Here is a 6,000-nt window from a genome sequence, read left to right on the forward strand (position 1 = left end):
TCAGATGTTACTACCGCTCTTCAACTATATCTTCAGCACTGGGAGAATACCAAAGTCGTGGCAGGGGAGTATTATAATTCCCATTTACAAAAAGGGGAGTAAAAATACCGCTGGCAACTATCGCCAAATAGCGTTGATGGACGCTACAGGAAAAATCTTCGCCGCAGAGGTTTTGGATAGACTAAAAGACTGGGCCTTCTCGCAGGGTTTAATACCTATGTACCAAGCAGGCTTTCGACCAAACCATTCCGTTATTGACAATATTTCAATTCTCCAGACTATTTTAGATAAATACATCGTACGAAAATCACAACCAGTGTACGCTGCGTTCATTGACTATTCTACAGCTTTCGATCGCGTAGACAGACCTACACTGTGGAAAAAGTTAAGGAGACTGGGAATTTCGGAATATCTGCTGCAGATCATAATTAATCTCCATACCAACACTTGGTCCCAGGTGCAAATGGGGAGTGAAAAAGGATTAACCAAATCGATCAGAACTGCTAATGGCCTCAAACAAGGGTGCCTTTTAGCACCAATATTATTGTCACTATATCTTAGTGATTTACCACACCATTTGCAACAATGCTCTAGTCTGCCTCCTAAGATTGCTTCACATAGTGTTCACGCTCTGCTATACGCAGATGACATTGTAATGTTGGACCTTACACCCTTTGGCTTGCAAAAGCTACTGGATATTTTAAATGATTACTCAAAGGACCATTTTTTTAATTCCAAATTTAACAAAAACCAAAGTGGTAGCTTTTACTGGTAGGAAACAAAGTGTAAAATACTGTTGGAAGCTAGGCGGGGTAAGAGTAGAAGAAGTTGATGAATATACTTACCTCGGCAGGATTTTCTCAAAGAACTTACAAAATACAAAACAGATAAACAATCTAAAGAGAAAATCAGAACTACACGCCGGGGCTCTTTCCAGATTGTACTCTGCCACAGGAAATAGGCACTTCTCTTCTTTGTTAAAAGTGTATAGAGCAAAAATTCCTCCGGTTTTATCTTATGCCACTGAGCATATACCAATAAAGCAATGGTCTTATATGGACCTAACCGAAGGGAAAATTTTGAAAAAATCTTAAAGGTTTCAAAATCAACACCTGTTCAAGCCCTAAGACTGGAATTTTCATTAACAAGCTCTTATGCTACAGCTGTTGCCAACGTCATCAGATGGGCTTATAATATCCTGCACGCAAAGGAAGGATCATTGCGTTCCTTGCTAAAGACTGAGACATTTGAATTAGACGCATCAAAGCTTAACTTTCACAGGAATATGTCAGCGGCATTTGAAATTGCTAAACTTACTAAAGACATTTTGCTTACCTGGTCAACCTCCCAATTGAAACTCTTTCTAAAATTCTTTACATCTAGATTGAGCTTTGATCTTGATTTTGCATATTGTAGTAAGTTAGCTACATATAAACTCTATACTGAGACATTGGAATACAAGCAAGTACAGCCATATATAGGGTTTTCCCTTACGCATGGTGCAAGAAGGGCTATAACAATGTTGCGCTTAGGTATTTTACCCGTGTCAACCTTTACCTCTAGATGGTCACTAGCTGGTTCCCCGATATGTAAATTTTGTCAAGGAGGCGATCAGAACATTGAGCATATTTTATTCGTATGTCCTCATCCTAACATAGTTTCAGCAAGATATCTTGACCTGTTATATCGCAAATGTAGAATTACTACAGTAAAAAATTTGTTATTAGTGGGTAAACAACCACCCAGCGAATGGGTTTGTTATAATTTTTACAAATTTCTAAAGTCTTTTCTAAAATTATACTAATTTTTGTTGATTTATCTTCATGTAAATTATTTTTAAATTTGTGGTCCTCAGTAGAGTACCAAAACAAATAAAAATCTTTTGACTTTGAGTATTATTGGGTCATAACGGAGATAGCGATTACTTGCACATATACTTATATTTGGGGGTGAATAATTTAGCGTATGTCTATAACGATCCAGGCTTGTTACCATAACCTGATTCTCTTTACGTAACGCGGAACCGTTTTATAACGACTAGATTTCTAAAGGTAAAATAACTGAGGACCCAGTAACACGATCCACATATATACTCATTATAATAATCTTTTTTACTAACACTCCTCGTCCACACCTTAATTAAAGTTTTTTCATTTTGGATGAGTGTGTTTTTTACCCACTTCATACCTGTGTGTGGTTTAATATCTATCTCTGGACACTACTGCGTCTTCCAGTGGTTGCCTCAGCCTTGAGGCTTGCATACAACACAATAAAACCTAATGATGATGCATTAACGCATTAGTGTAGGCGGAGAACCAAGATATACCTCCATCGTTCATATAATGCGCGTATAAGGGTTTTTTTAAGAAAGATAGAGAACCTTGGTAACCAGGTTACAAGTTGTCCATTCCCCCCTATTCTTTTGATTTTTTGAGACATTTACTTAAACAATTGGATAATAAGATAGTTGCTTGCACATCTCAGACAGTTTCTATCAGAGGGGTTGCTATCTTAGCTGATAAATGGCTAGATTACACTTTGCTCAAAGCTTCTTATGACAACCGCGGCAGGTGGATAATAGTACAGGCACTTATGAATGGTTACAAATATGTATTATGTACAATCTATGGGCCTGATACTGATGATCCATATATCTTTGAGACTCTTACTATGGAATTTCTCGATTGGCAGGGAGATTTAATAGTTATGGGTGATTTATTTGTACTATGAATCCTAGCATTGATTCAACAAATCAAGGAGCTTCAGCCAGAATGAGGAAAGTTAGGGCGACTATTGGGGAAATGGTTTGGCTACACTGTTTGAAAGATGTTTGGCGGACACTGTATCCTTCAATGCCCGGCTATACATATTACAGTAAGCCACATCGATCATATTCAAGAATTGATATGTTTTTTATTTGTGATTCTCTTTCTAAAAATGCTAGATGCGAAGTCTTCCCAAAAATAGTTTCAGATCACAATCCTTTACTTCTGACCTTAACACTTAGCTCATCCATCAGACAAGTCCGTCAATTTTCTTTTCCCCGCTATCTGTAGAAAGACAGCGAGTGTAAAATGTTTATGCTGGAATGCATTAGTAATTTTATACAGGATAATGAAGGCTCTGCTTCTCTTTTTTTGTTTGGGATTCACTTAAGGTTTATATAAGGGGTGCTACCCAGCAATATGTACTAAGACAGAATAGAATTAAAAATCAGGTAAATAAGGACACTAGAGATGCTATTCAACAATTAGAGGTTGCACACACAGATAAAGTTATGAAATGCGCTTTTCAACACTTGGTAGTTCCTACACATTCTTCACTATATTTTCTTTTAATTGAAAAACGTGCAGAGTTAAATCGATATCTAAAAGAAAGAACGACTGCGAATTACATTAAGCATAAAACGTTACAGTATGAATATGGTGAGCACGTTGGAAAAGTGTTGGCACATCAACTTTCTGATAAAGGTGCAGAGTGGGTGATAAAATGTATAAGAGGTAATGATGGGCAACTTCACACACAACCCGAAGAGATTATTGAACAATTTTCTTGCTACTACCAGACCTTATATAAAAATTCTAATTTGTTTGATGAGGCAAAATTTCTTAGCTGCTTAGAAAAGTGTGATTTTAATGAAACGATTAATAGATTGGAAACAGATCAGGCAGACGTATTGAACTCAGTAGTCTTAGTAGAAGAGATATCGGCCGCTATTGATGCTCTACCGCCAGGGACAGCAGCTGGAGAAGATACTTTACTGGCCGAATTTTATAAGATCTTTAAGGCCGGTTTAAACCCTTTAATGCTTAAAGTTATGAATCACATTACTGTTGAAAAATCTACACCTAAGAACTGGGATACAACAAATATTGTTTTCTTTTTAAAGAAAATCAAACAGAGTGAAGAGTGTGGGTCATACCGCCCGATATCATTAATAAATACCGACGCAAAAATCTTTGCAAAAATACTGGCGATGCGTCTAGCACCCTTTATGTTACAACTTGCTTCTGCCCAACAACACGGATTTATACCCGGGAAGGATACAACTGCATATGTGAACACTGCTATTGTTGCCTTTGATTCTGCCTCTAAAACTAATTTGGACATAGGTATGATTATGCTGTATGCAGAAAAGGCATTTGACCGTGTAACCTGGGACTGCCTATGGGCCACATTCAGAGCTTATAATATCAATGGCCGTTTTTATGACTGGGTTCGTGCCCTGTATAGGTCCCCGAATGCCAAGTTAATCTCTCTAACTTACCAGTCTATACCATTCAAGGTTCTCAGAGGTACCCGCCAAGGGTGTCCTTTATCACCCCTACTTTTTGCCTTATATATAGAACCATATATTAAATCTTTGCTTTCTAATCAATCTATCCAATCTGTTACTTTAGGTTCTGAAGAACTTAAAGTCACGGCTTATGCTGATGACATCGCTGTATTTTTTTACAGATCCAGCAAAAGCAATAGAAGTAATTCAAAGTTAAGCAAGTCTATTTGGCCATTTTTCAGGATATAAGCTTTATGTTAGTAAAACTGAGACTGTCCTTAACTTTCAATAAAGAATGCCTTTAACTGGCGCTTGCACGTCAGCTACCTATTTAGGTGTTCAGAAGGTTATGAAAATGAATTATGATACTCTACTTAACTCAATAATATCTAAAATTAGGGTTTGGCACAAATTGCCAATTAGTATTATAGGGCGGTGTAACATTATAAAAATGATTGTATTGCCTAAATGTCTTTATTTATTTAGGGCAATACCGCTGAGAGTCCTAAATTATTTTTTTCATAAACTTGAGGGTGCCATTAGTAGCTTTATTTGGAGATATTAACAGCCGAGACGAGCCATAAAATACTTAAAACTTCCTTACTGTCAGGGTGGATTAAAATTACCAGACTTTAAATTATATTTTCGGGCCTCTTTTATGGGGCGTGTCTGAGATCTCCTTGATGTTAGGGGCAAACAAAGCTGTTATAATCTCGCTATCGGCAAGGAGAGTAATATGTTCATATACAGAATAAACGACCCAAAATATTTTAAGAGAGTCCGATTTAAGACTCTCTGAGATATAGCTTACATATGTCATGAAGTTACAGCTAATCACGCTCTGCCTTTGATACATCTTAATATGCCATTAAGGGGGAATCCTATATTCCCTGATGTTTTTCCTGATGTGGTAGCTAAATCTTGGGATAGATTTGGTTTTAGACAGCTTAGCCACTTGTATAATGCTGTTGGGTTCCGTATGTTTTTAGATTTTCAGACTTCATTTGGTCTTCCGAAAAATATGTTTTATAAATATTTGCAGTTAACAGACTATTTACTGGGATCTAAGGGGATAAAACAACTTATGGGCTCAGATCTACTGCAATATATACATTCAGACTCAAAATTGACTATCAGTAAGGCATATCAGTTACTTTCCCAAACTTGAGAGAATTACTATCCAAAGATAGCACTCAAATGGACTGGGCTATTGGGTCAAGTTGTTAGTTCAGCTGATATAGAAGAATCAATGGAGAACTTAAATAGTTCGGTCCACTTTATGCTTTACTATACATCAGAACGTATAGTTAAGTAGATAGAGTCTGCTAATATAAACACGAATGATAAATGTAAATGTGCCAAGGGTGGAAAGATAGCTGCAAATATTCTACATATGTTTGTCACTTGTCCAGATCTGGCTGTCTTCTGGAATGAGATACGGGACTTTAAAGCTGATCGTTTAAAAATTGATTTTCACTTGGAAGAGAAAGAGATTATGCTTGGCTATAAAGCAGATGTACCTTTAAGACCAAGATCTCTAATATCAATTATGCTTGTAACTAAGCATGGGCAGAAAATCCGTTCCGCTCGCGGATTTTGCGGATTTTTGGCAAATTCGCAATCCGCGAGATTCTCGAATTCCCCGCAAAATCCGCGAGTGGAACGGATTGGGTCAAAAGTTCAAGCTGACTTTTGTAACTATTTTAGAATGGCGCCGGCAAGCT

This window comes from Lissotriton helveticus, chromosome 5_1, assembly GCF_964261635.1.
Source record: "Lissotriton helveticus chromosome 5_1, aLisHel1.1, whole genome shotgun sequence".
In the NCBI taxonomy this organism is placed as follows: Eukaryota; Metazoa; Chordata; class Amphibia; order Caudata; family Salamandridae; genus Lissotriton; species Lissotriton helveticus.